Raw genomic sequence first — 13,598 nt, forward strand, 5'->3', positions numbered from 1 at the left:
CGGCAGGAAATCTGAGACTGGAATTGGCGAGACGAATTCCTCACCTAATAATGAAGAGGAAGGGTTTTTTTACGTCACAATGCTAAATATAAATGTCAGCGTGGAGAATGCAAGGGTTGACATCATCAATGCATGGATTAAATCGCACCGTCACTGCCTCTTGCTTCTCATCCTGCAACTACAATCCATGTCTCCTCCCCGCCGTTCTTCATCCGTCATGGGGATGAAGCTTTGAATTAGCGACGCAACCTCAGTGCTCACGGAGCACAAGTGTCACTATTCACCTGCACGAGGCTTCGTGCCAGCATCGACATAATGTGTAACAACAGTGAATTCCGTTCCAAAACAATGCTGCAACGTTAATTAACCAGCGTGAAAATACTCTGGGATCTTGCTGCAGTTTGACTAATTGTGGGGATGGTGCAAGTAGAATCCAAAATGGCCTATCCCAGTTGGTACACAGACAAGCGTTGCTAATATCTGGAGAGGCTGACCCGCGAATTTTGAACACACGGCAAAATGAAATGCTCATTGAACCGTTCTCTCATCACATTGGCAACCTTTGTGTGCGGAGCATTCGCGACCTTCACGCTTCACTCCCCATTAGCCCCTCTTGCTCGGGACACCTCGCAGCTCATCCCCAGCTGCACGACGCCTCCTCCCCAACGCCACCCCCACTCGCCGCCACTCTCCACGTGCGGAATCACGCGCAAACGCGGCTCACACCGCGGAGACAAACCTAAACACGCCCTCCTCATCGTCGCGGGGACAAAGCCAAGGAGGCCATCGCACTCCCCCGGCTACCGATTGGCTGTGGAGTTTTGCATGGAACAGGGCCCCCACCGATTGAGCGTGGCAACTTGAGCCAAATCTTAGACGTTGTGGTAATTCCGCAAAGGTGTTAAATACAAAAACTATTTTAATCAGGCCCAGGTGTCTTTGTAAAACTCAGTATTTTGTTAAGAGGGCTAAGTTGGACAAAAGGTCAAGATAGTCCTCTATTATCAGTGGGAGTATAAAACCCAGTTGCTAATTTGAATTAACCGGTTACATCTCAGTATTTGGCCCTTCTCATTGTTTTGGGTCCCTTCTCATTGTTTTCCACTTTTAGTTGAGGATTCGATTTTGCTAATGATGACACTCGCTACTCATCAAGCCACCCGCAATGCTCCCAAGTGAATGATTGCTCCTTGGCATTAAATGTGGTGTAAGCACCACTCCCAGTCAGAGCCCATTAATATAATTTAACTTTGTCTCCAGTGAAGATTTCCATGACAAAAGAAAACAGCATCCATCAGGTGAGATTTTTGTTCTAATATTATCACCGCGTAATCCTATCTAAGCACTCTCATTTTGATCTGCTCATGTTTTGCTGTTTGCCAATTTAAATAATTCCTAAAAATGTTTACACAATTGCTGAGTACAGGCCGAAGGTCTGAAACATTAAACGGCCAGCAAAAAACAGCACTATCAGAGATAGGAAGTGTCCGCAATTTTGTACCGCCGAAAAAAAATTCGACAAAGGGATCTGATTGAAGGGGGACGTTGAATAAAAGAGCCTCTTCATCTTGCACAGCCTCATTCTGCGTGGCATTGACAGCCGGCACCGTCAGTGGCCAAAGCGCACAATGAATGTGCAGCGTGGGCCGTGCGTCACACGGAGAACCGGTCCATTCACAGCGCTCACATGCCGCAACCCACATGCGCGGAGGTGAAATCATAATATTTGCCGCATAATAGAAAAATCCATCACCTTCCGGCGGAACTAACTTTAAAAGGCCACATGCTTGCAGGGCTTGCGATATGCCAACAGATACAGATAATATATGAGTCACCCTCACCTCGAACCCGTAATTGCTTGACAGCGTGAGTCAGGATAATCGAGAACCATACAACAACGAAATTCATTCAGAGAATACGTTCGTAATTGGAATTTTGTTATGAATGATTGTGGCGGTAAAATTAAATGGCAAACCGCTGGTGACAGGCCCACTGCTGTGAATGGCAGACAACATAGAGACACTGCATATCTCTTACATCTACTCGAATACAGAGGCAGAGCGTGGAAATTCTACATTCACATAGGTGCGTCGTTGTGTTAATTTTGATTACAACGCCGAGCTCTCCAAAATCGTTCCTCCCTATTCTCATCCGCCTCTGTTTCCTCATTGTGTTACCGGTCCTGGCGACACGCATTCTCCTGTCTCCACCTGTCGTGGCCTCACATTCGTCGTTCCGATTTATTCACGAGGTCAAAATAACAGTGAATTATGAGATAGCCGTGTAGCATGAGCGGGGTTATAAAGTAATGCACCCTCATTGGCAACGTAAATAAATTAGCACGCCTCAAGTAGTTCTGGCCTTCGGTGGAACCAGTTTCTCCTGCGGTCTATATGGTCTGCTTGGTTATATGTTACTATGTAGGAGCGCAGTGAAGAGGTGACCTTGAGATATACGAGTACAGCCGTAGGTGGCAACGCGTTCCTCCTGAGTGTGTCACGCCACGAGACGGCGACTATTGGACAAACGGTGCCCTGATGCTTACTATGAGATGACAAGTGCTGTAAGTTGTGGATTTATTAGGACTGCTTCCGCGATGGCTGGGCTCTGTTGGGCGGGACTAATCTGTATTCATCAGCAGTGAATGACACCGTTCGTATTTGTCATTGAAAAAAAATAAAGTTTGTTAAGCACGGGGCCCAAATGCCCAAAACGTCAGGCGGCCATCAACAAACAGCACTATCAGAGTTGTAAGCACATTGTTTAGGTTGAGCAAGGTTATTATGATCGACAAAGACAGACGATCGGAGGGAATTTCGAAGCGAATTGTCCGATGTCGGCATTGTCTGTGGGAGGGGCTATTGCATGAACCCTTTCCCTCGAATCCCTGGCTCGGGTCGTGTTGCTCGTTCTGCAAGATCTGAATCGCGGCAGAGAAGTTGGCGATGCGGGTGCCACGCGTGGTCGTGCAAACAACCACAGCCGCACGGAGCGGCCCGCGTAACGCCCAGAAGAGAAGACCCCTGCTCTCACGGGGGCCGTCATCGCCATCTCGGATATCACCACAAACGCGCAGCCACTATCATTAACGGTTCAGGCAATGGCCCTTTTCCAGAGCTATAACTGGACAATTACCTAAGACAGTAAATTGTATTTAAGCAGGTGATAACATAAGAGATGGAAAAGTAGCATTGGCAAGAGTGATGGGAAAGTAGTTTGCAAGTCTCATTTGCATTAGTTTATGTTTCTGAAATTCGGCAATGTTCATGAAGGTAATGAGTTTAATTTAGGAATCCAGAATTTAGGTCAGCTGCTTGATAAAAATCTATTATTGTTTAGATTGCAGTAAGTGAATTACAATTGGCATGAGCACGAACTTTAAACAATCATCAACACAGCAAGTCTCTAAATTGTCAAATTACAAAAATTCACACCTTCCGTAACAGCACTCTGGCCTTAAAAGTATAAAAATTATCATCGGCGACATTTTGGGAAATGGCTCTTCTACATAGCACAGATTAAGACAACTTGCCAGAATTGTGGCCAATTATATAATTTTACTTTTAAGGCCACAGTGTTATTGACGAACGTTACATTTTTGTTGTGCATGTGCACCACGGCCAACTGATCAGTAGTAGCAGGACCATATACTTTGTTAATTTGCAGAACTGTAAAGAGCCCAAATGAAAGAGAAGAGCGCTGATAGCTGGGGCAGACGTCGCTGACCTGCACGAAGCTCTCCCTCTCGGCACCACAGATGCGAATCGCCCATTCCGCGAGTACACAGATCAGTCCCTTCCATGGGCAATAACCCACTTACATAACCCATCATTATGCAAGCACCTGGTCTAAATATCCACGTGGATTCATAAAACAAATCTACAGGAATAAACGTGTGAAGAATTACGACAGCAGACGTTCTAAAGCCAGCTGTGGCTTTGGGCGGAGAGGCATTGACTTTCTTGATGCGTTCCCACCGCGTACCAGTGCTGATGTGGGCCATTCACAGTGGGGATGGAGAGACGCAACTCACAGTGGGAGAAGGAAGAGACGCAACTCAGTACGGAGAAGAGACGCCACTCACAGTGGGAGGAGGAGGAGGAAGAGACGCCACTCACAGTGGGAGGAGATGAACCGGCACCGCGCGGTTTTCTGCGCGGCCTCCCCGCTGCCTGCAGGAGGGGCAGGGGGCCACACATGGCTTCCCATGCGGGGGGCAGGTGGTGGGTGGGTGTTACGTGAGTGCGCGTGTGCGCGGCGTGGGGGGCGTGGGGAAGGGTGGGGACGTTGAGGAGGGGGGAGAAGATGGAATTTTACATGTTGAGCAATTGAAGGGGATTCTGAGATACTTTATTGTGGCATTCGTTGCTTGTTTGGTGATTGTGCGCGCGTAGCACCGATATTCTATGGGTGATTGAACGCTGTTCGCTGACTGAGTTTACCGGGCCACCCTGCGGAGCCGGCGTGCCTTGAGCTGACCCAACCTTTTTTTTCTACGTGACTTTACCGAAAGAACCAAGACGACTGACCCAACCTGTTGTTGTATAAGACGTAGGGGTCCCATTCATTGGTCGTGGGACATGAGAGCCCCCTGACCAATTGCAGGACTGCGGAGGGAGGTGGAGCAGCCGGTGGAGCGAAATTGTGAATTGCTTAATGAAGCTGCCACTCATCCCTGCTCCTCCACCCCGGTCTGTGTGCGTCTGGCCGCCCCTCCTCCATTAAGCAGCGGGGCGCGATTCCACCCCCTGCCCTGATCAACAGCGGTCATGCACATTTTAATTAGTCACCATGTTTTATTCAATCACTATTTCACCTGGAAAATATCGCACGCTAATTATAATGACGGTAGGGATCAGCATACTCATAAAAAATATACGCATAATAAATCTGTACACGTCAGATCATGTACACAGAGACACGTGCCCTGCCCCAGCACGCGCAGCGTTCCGTGAGCCGAGGCGCTTTGTGCATGCGGCGTAATGCGCAACGCATCGCTGCCGCCACTTATTATTAGTCAAAGTAAACGCAAACTCGTGCACCACTCACTTCTCTCCTACGCTACCCCACGTGTTGACACTCTCCCGGGACCCAATTCAATGAAACGGCAGTGCAATGGGAATTCACGTCATCTGAGATTATCTGCGGCGAAGGAATGGTCAAGATCCATTGTTGCTGCTCCACGTTTATGCTGCGGAGTTCATGCTACGCGCCATCACCAACTCAGAGTGACCAGAACGGTGAAGTATGGTCAACTAACCCTCCACGACCGGCACGGGGAGTGCCGCTTGCTCGTCTCTCGTGTACAACACACACACGCACACCGTGCTGTGTGTATTGTACACACTGCAATGTGTGTGCGCTTAGCATCAGATCATTAAACTTATTGCATTGCGGTGCCGACACAGACACACAACGCGCGCAGATTTAAAAATAGTCGGCGAGACATTATCGGAGCGGCTGAGAAGAGCGCGAGTTCCGTCTGGGACGAACTGCAGCTCAGCAGCAGAGCCTCTGTGCACGCGAGGTGATCTCAAACGTCCTCTATTCGTGGCAGGAAGGTTTAAGTCACGACACAAGACGGCCAAGCCATCTTGAGCGAGGGGTGACAGGATAAATCAATATGTAACCCGTGCACCCGCATGCACACGTGCTCTCTGAATTTCGTCTTTCGCACTCCACTCATCAAATTATTTACTCGAGGAAGGAGTTTCTTTGCCGGTATCGCGAAATCTCCACGCAGGAATCCGCGCTGCTTGCGGCACCCACAACTGTGAACACTTGACAGGATCATATCCTGTCAAATATCCTCGTGGATATGTATTGAGACTCGATGAGACTTTCCTGCGTTAACAAGCCGAATAATCAATAATCAAAACATGCCTGAGCCTTAGAAGTGGATAACTCAATAGACATTAGCAGACAATTCGCATCTTCCACACATCTGTCTCCACATATACAATTTACATATCCCATCAGTCACGCGGTTTTCTAGGAGTGCGTAGTTCAACACACGCAGAACTACGGAGCGGTTTCGACATTCAGTGTCTCTCATCTATAATCAGACTTGTTTGAACCAATTCTGGTGAATTGCCAGATGTTTATAGGCAAATACCTCCCTATATTAACTATGGGTCCTGATTAAAACGCTGCAATAACGAATGGTGATGTCGTGTTCTAATGGTGCCGCGGCCAATTCATGAGTGGATGCCGCGTTATTTTTCAGAGTAACAGAAAGTTGTTCCATTCGCGCAGCTGAGCGCAGCGCGAGGCCGATGTGCGGAGGAGGGATGCTCGTCCCGCGGTGCATTGGCTAAGAGCTGTACGTGTCACGGTGTACTTGGGGAGCCAGGGGCTCAACTACCATCATCATCATCCTCACCGCCACACACATACACCGCGATTTAGCGGGCGCGACTCAATGCAAATCGAGTCATCTCGTTTTGCCCGTCTCGTTTGTATTTCCCCGTTCTGTCCCGTCCCATTTAACGTTTAGTCCGCGCCACTGGCTTAAACAAAACACCCCTTGTACCATTTTCACAAATGAAGAACACGCGGTCGATGTTTACTCGCGCGGTGATCGTATCGCACCCCTTGACCCAACACTCGTGGAGGCGTCTCTCGCCCCCGGTGAACACAAATTATACGCAGCGGGCACCTGGCCTCCTCCTTCCCATGTCCACATACAAACTAAACGTAGTTTACACATCACATCCGCCACACGGCCTTCTGGAGTGGCATCATTTCAGCAGCATTTCTTCAACACGAGAAACAAACTCGACCAGTTTTGATAGTCAGTGTCTCATCAACAGTCAGGCTTGCTTGAACTAAAGCTGAACTGACAAACATTTACAGGAAAGGAACCCTTCTATGGGTGTTAAATATAGGTACTAGTTTGACGAAAAACCATACAACACAATAATCATTGGCGTCGTTGTGTAAAAAAATCAGTGATCAGAAAAATCCGTCATCAATACAACGTTGCAGTTGTGTGCAATACTTTGTACAAACGCATCCTCCCGTCATACACGTTGTACGCAGTGGAGAGATGATAGTGAACACGCGTTGATGTGCAATGTTAATGTCTAGGGAATTATTATGACGCCTGTTTACCCAGGAAAGCAACAGTCTATATACTATTTTCCAGTAGGCGGCGATGTTGCTATGTTTAATCCCAAATTAGTAATTTGCTGTGTTTTTATTTTCCATTGGAAGCATTGGTCCTTTGTACGGTTGTTTTTAGCTATTGAAGAACCCGGTAAAAACGCCATGCACAAGACAGAACAAACTCAGAAAAGCGACTCAGAGTCCGGGAATCGAACCCATGGTTGGTGCTGTGAGGCACAATTGTTATGAATATAGCAATAATGAACATTCACTTCTGGCGCTGCGTGTCACCCAGCATGCATGTGCACATCACCCAGCATGCATGTGCACTTCATAGTCCGTGATGGTATGTATTTGCCTGTATGAACGCCCAACAGCATTAGCAACCATTTCAATACATGCACAGAACGAGCAATTTAACGACATTTCCGTACGTACACAAAATGAACACTTGAATCTGCTAATGTGCACTCGTATTCAGCGTTGGTGATATCGCGTAGCCCACACATTGCAGGTGTGCACATTGCACGCACGCATCGTGTACGAGTGGGATATTGACATGGGTGCCAATTACATCTCTGTCATATGTAATCACCACAACTTAACTAACGCATGAAAACAACGAATTCACACATGCGAACGTGACTGCAGAGTATGGAATCGAGTGGAGTATCAGCCATCTGTGTGAAGGTAATGTTACGCGAATGTGGAGGTAATTTAGTGAATATTTAAAAAAAGTGTCTGAAGGTAATTGTTGAATGTGTGAAGGTAATGTTGTATTTTATGTGAATGTATGAGGGTACATTAATGTGAGGGTAATGTGGTGTTGTGTGTAAATGTGATGGTAATGTTACGTTGTGTGAATGTTAGGGAAATGTTATGGTTGTGTGTGAATGTGCGTGTGTTATTTGCATGGAGGCAAAATCAACTCACGGTGTTTTCTTTTGCTAAATCAGAAACTAACGTCCACGCGCAGATGTCTCCTCCAAACGTAAACAAAACTAAAACTTCAAAACACAAATCAACCCTAAAATCACAACCTCGACCACATCTGCTTATTGTAAGTGTATGTGAATGTATATATCACACGTGTGTAGGTGATGCGCAGCACCGCTATTAAATAACTAAACTGTAAATGTTGAACAGCGACTGGATCTGTCGATGCTGGTGGTGGCGTTGACAGCAGCAGCAGCAGCAGCTCCCAGGTGCGCGCATCTGGCTCACGAATGGTGCCGGCGCCGTCTGCCACGAGCCCCTATCACAAGCCACACGCTCGCCACAACGTGACCGCCGGGGGCCGGAGGGGGGCCGCACGGGCCCATTGGCCGCTCAGCGAGGCCTCGCCGTGGCCGGCGCCGCATTGGCTGAGAGACCGCGCGGCTGAGAGGCGGCGCGACGCGACCCCCGCCAATGGGAGGCGAGCTGCGAGCTGCGAGCGCGACTCACGTTCCCCTGGCCGTGCTGCGCCTTCACCCCGTGGCCTCCTCACTTCACCGGGGGGTGGGGGGGGGTCTCGGGAGGGCGCGGGCGGTTACGTGGGTGGCTCCGCGTGAACACGCGGCGGTGTACGGGGACATTGTTACCCATCGGAGCGTAATTGCCGTGGCAGTGTAAACCAGCACAGGCTCCAGCTGGCTATCATCTGGCTGCGAGGCTCTGCCTTGTTTTATTTGGTTTCGGTGACCAAATCACATTCTTGAAACTAAGACTCTATTCGAGTCTCTCGAGGTCTCGGACGTCCTATTCGCACCGTGCTCGTGCATTGCACGTGTTCGCGAACGCATGGCCACGCATCGTGATACGTGGTGCATGGGTTGAGATTGTTATTGTTTGTGCTTATCCACCACTGCCACCACAGAGCAGAGGCGTAGCGAGGGGGGGCAGGGGGGTACATATGTCCCCGGGCGCCAAGGTAAAGGGGCGCCAAAATGAGGCTTATAACGTTACATTATAACTTATTGCGGCGGGCGCGGCAGCCTGAAACTACTGCACAAATCTACACCTCAACCTAAAAGTTTATATATCTCGCCACACACAGCCTACATGTCATGTAATTACATTTTGGTACGCGTGCCTATTAAGAACTTACATGGAAGAACGTCCCAAACAACAGACAGGCGCAGTCTTTCAGCCTTAGCCAACAACGAATATGTGACAAAAATTACAGAGCATTGTTTGTCAACTGTGACAACCACAGCTTAAACTTAGCAGGAGTACACTCAGCTAAACATGATCCACTTATCACATTTATTGGAACAGTCGAAAGTATATATTTGTTTTTCTCTCGTTCAACAATTCGTTGGGAAGAGTTAAAAAAGCTGTGCCCATCACAGTAAAGTGGGAGTCTGAAACACGCTGGAGTGCACGATCAGAAGCTGTTAAAGCTATCTATGAAGGACTGGATGAACTAGTAGGGCTGCTAGACAAATTATCGGAGGACGTAACTATGACGCCTGAAACCAGAAGTGATGCAGAACAGTTACAGGCATGCGTATTAAATTTTAACTTAATAGTTTTATTACATTTCTGGAATGTCATTCTTGGAAAAATTGATCGTGTTCAGAAGCAATTACAGGATCCTACTATGAATTTCAAGGAAGCAGCAACTGATTTTGAATCTTTGGAGCATGAATTTGTCAAGCTTCGTGATGATTTGAGCCAAGTTGCTGTAGACAACGCCAAAACAAGATACACAGCATGGGGGATCGATGTGGACAGAATAATTAGGCGACGTCGGAAGATGCTAGGAGAACTGGCAAGAGATGCAGGACTTTCAGCAGAAGAAGAAATTGTGCGCGTTATGTAGAGTGTATTTGATCGACTTCAACAGAAGATGTCAACACGGTTTTTACGACTAAAAGACCTGAACACAAAATTAGGATTTCTGCTGGACGTCAAAACTCTTCTAACTGACACAGATGTCGATGCAATTCGTCGAAATTGCACAGATTTTGGAAATTTCTATGACACCGACATCAATGGCCACGAACTTTTCAAAGAAATTGTAGATTGCAAAATGCTGCTCAGTAACCGGAATGAAGTTCTACCAGAAACTCATTTGGATCTTCTTGATTTTATTGTGTTTTATGGAGACGATATATTTCCGAATTTGCGAATTTCACTGCAAATTTTATTAGCAAATAGCAGTTTCAATTGCAAGCTGTGAGCGGTCGTTCAGCAAATTGAAACTTATTTTGTCGTATCTGCGTGCTTCAATGGGACAAGATCGTCTCAGCGATCTTGCTCTTATTAGCGTTGAAAGAGAAACATTGGAAAAAACTGATTTTGATTACGTGATTGACCAGTTTGCGACAGTGAAATCAAGGAAAATGTGTCTTTTGTCGACTGTCAACCAGTCTACGACAGTGACTGAGTGAGCCGTGTAATATAATTTCTATAAATTTGCTTCTTTAAATACAATGTTTCATTAAAATTAAAATTGTTATTCCTTATTCGATGTAATAGGAAAATGTGATTAAACGGGGGGGGGGGGGGGGCGCCAATTGTATGGTTCGTCCCCGGGCGCAAAATATCCTAGCTACGCCTCTGCCACAGAGTCGTCGCAGTCACCGTGGACAGTGCCCGGCACCGCGTGACCCCAGCCCCACGGCCACGCCGTGACGCGGAAAAGCCGCGGCCAAGCCGCGCAGCTAAATTTGGTTGAGATGATCTCGCGTTAAGACTCTGCCTATACATAGAACGCTGCCTTCGTTAAGCTAATTCGTGTCGCTTCTTTACAATGTGGGGGGAACATCTGGGCAGCAGTGGTGAGCGCACTGCACTATAAAGCATAGACCTCGAGTCGCCTGCGTTAGATTCACGAGCACAACCAACATCAGTGGCGAGTGGATACATCAGCCTGTCTGTCCTCCGCCCCCCACCATTTCCATCAACACTTCACCAACTCGTACGTGAAGTATGGCAAACGAAAGTAATCTCAAGGGGTCACCCAGGTGAAATATCTTGATAAAAATAGAACTCGCAACCTTCACTAACGTTTCAGGAAATTGCCCTCCTCCAGGGATATAACTAAGGACAATTAGAACAATATTTAGTTTATGTTAAAAGACAGTGTTAATGAAGAATGTCGTGAGATTTTAATTAAGGAATTATTTTAAAAAACGATCAAATAAGCCCCATGAACGACACGGCGCGGGGTGGAGGCGTTGCTATAATAGTGGCCTGGCAAGGCGGCGGTCGTGTTACGTCGTGTTCGATAATGTGCAGAGGCGACCTGGGAGGGAGGGAGGCATGCGGGGCTGGGCGAGCCGCCTGGGCAAGAAGCCGCCCGCACGTGTCCGCGCGTGTTCGCCGCTCGCCGAGCCCCAGCCAATGCCCTGCGAGTGCAGTGACCTAAATTCAAATCCCAGCCACTCAGATCCGTGGCTTCCCACCGCCTCGCTCACCACTCTCCCTTTTAAAGCAAGCAAGCATGTGTGTGTGCATGTGTGTGTGCGTGTGTGTGCGCGTTAATACGGACCATCCACGCTCCTTGTTTATGCCGAACACATTGCACATTGACCAAACGTTGCAATAATATTTTGTTTAGCAAGCTGAAAACACGAGGAGTCTAATTTGCAAGTGACCTGGGTCAATAAAACAAAACAAAAGCAAAAACATAAAATAAGTACAGCAATCTATAAAATGTAAATAAGTGCAAACGCATCTAAACAGAAATCATAGTAAACTACTAAATTTAAAATAAAAGCAAAAATAACGCGTTCAACATAGAAGGCAGTAACCAGCATTGGTTTAAGAAAAGCCTGACCCTGCATGATGAGACACTTAATGCCAAAACTGTTGCAGAGCGAGCTTGTGTTGAAACTATTTTGTTGAAATTATGCACTCCCAAATGCTGTTTACTGATGGGATGTGTATAACATACTTTTACTTTATATGTAGAAAGATTAGTAAGTAGGCCGATCGTTTGATTATTTAACGTGTTATTCAATGTGTTGAATAATCAAACGATCAGCACAGTTGGCGACATACGGTCAGAACGAGGTTCAGTATACATACAGAAGTGTAAGAGCCAGAGGTGGGACAAAGTCATTGTTATGCAAGTCCAAGTCGAGTCGCAAGTCATCAAATTCATGACTCGAGTCTGACTCGAGTCCAAGTCACATGACTCGAGTCCACATCTCATAGGTGGGACAAAGTCATTGTTATGCAAGTCCAAGTCGAGTCGCAAGTCATCAAATTCATGACTCGAGTCTAAGTCACATGACTCGAGTCCACACCTCTGGTAAGATGGATGTTAGCCAGGCATGGTGGCATCACGCCGGCACCGGGCATCATCTTCTGTTGATCCTTTACGAAAACGAAACAGACGGTGGGACCAGCCTGTGCATGGACGGGAAGAGATGTGATCCCTAAACCACATTCGTGAATAAATAAGGCAAAGCATGAGTGACCTGAAGCCCCTGTCGGCACCCCCCAGTCCACGTGTGATGGATGCTGCAATAGCGATCTGCGTCCGCCAGACGGTGCACCCCGTCGAGAATCGTGTCGACCACATTGTGCGACAGGGACGGCGGTATTATGCAACGCCTGTACTGTATTCGTTTACAGTCCAGTTCACTCGAAATGTAACATTTGCATGTAATTTGAGTAAGTTGTAATCGCTTACACGCGTGCTTATGTATTGCGTGCCAGAATGTGTCAGAGTTGAGTTTAAACATGCGTAGTAATTATGACGGTCACAGTAAACGTCTCTCTTGTCAATCTCAATGCACGTGAAACAACGCTGTAAAAGGCAAAGGCGCGGCCCTGCAATTGCCCGCTAACGCCACTGCTGGTGGAAGGGCTTCTACTAGAGGGAACTGGAGCTGATATTTGGTTGACTGCCATGACCAGACGAGATGGATGCTGTGGGAGGACAGGGACGTTACCTCACCACACGTGACGGCTTGATCAGAGATTCACATCAGTCTCCCATTTATTCCATTGGAGAGACTAAAGCGTGGAGAGGTGAAGATTTTTAAGCGCTTCCCCCATTTTTATGACTTCCACGTCGGGAGAATGATTCGAACCGGTGACCTCTGGAATTTAAATCCAGTCGAGTGGCGCTGCTCACCACCATTACACCACAGCAGCTTCCCTACCCAGTAACAATGTTGACGCATCGTGTAAGCGACAGGCACGGAGCGAGTGACACGTGGGCTGTGCATGCTGACGGGCCCAGTGCCTGGCCACGTGTTGGGTGACCCCTTGCGCTCCGCCAATGCAAATGCACACGGACTCTGCGCCAAAGTGGTCATCGCCACAGCATTGGAGCATCGTTGTTGTTGTTGCAGAATGCAAAGCTCCTCAGAACGCCTTCCCACCTCTGTCCCTCGGCATAGAAACCGAATGGATATTTTACCATTACTGTACACCATAAAACTATATGTATGCGCAGACCATCGGCCACACCGCCCCGATTTATTTGGTGGAATTGGGTTTTAAAAGGCAAACTCTGGACCGGTTTAGACATTCGGTGTCTCACCAAA

General features: G+C 47.6%; 1 protein-coding gene across 1 annotated transcript in view; it reads right to left on the reverse strand.

Moving 5' to 3' along the window:
- LOC144942825 (period circadian protein homolog 1-like) overlaps positions 1–8,509 on the reverse strand; it is a 31,804-nt gene extending 23,295 nt beyond the window's left edge. Inside the window, 1 exon segment of the mRNA XM_078869819.1 lies at positions 8,041–8,509. The gene's annotated coding sequence lies outside the window, so the exon portion shown is untranslated.
- Positions 8,510–13,598: the final 5,089 nt, after the last annotated feature.

Source organism: Lampetra fluviatilis, chromosome 28, assembly GCF_964198595.1.
Source record: "Lampetra fluviatilis chromosome 28, kcLamFluv1.1, whole genome shotgun sequence".
In the NCBI taxonomy this organism is placed as follows: Eukaryota; Metazoa; Chordata; class Hyperoartia; order Petromyzontiformes; family Petromyzontidae; genus Lampetra; species Lampetra fluviatilis.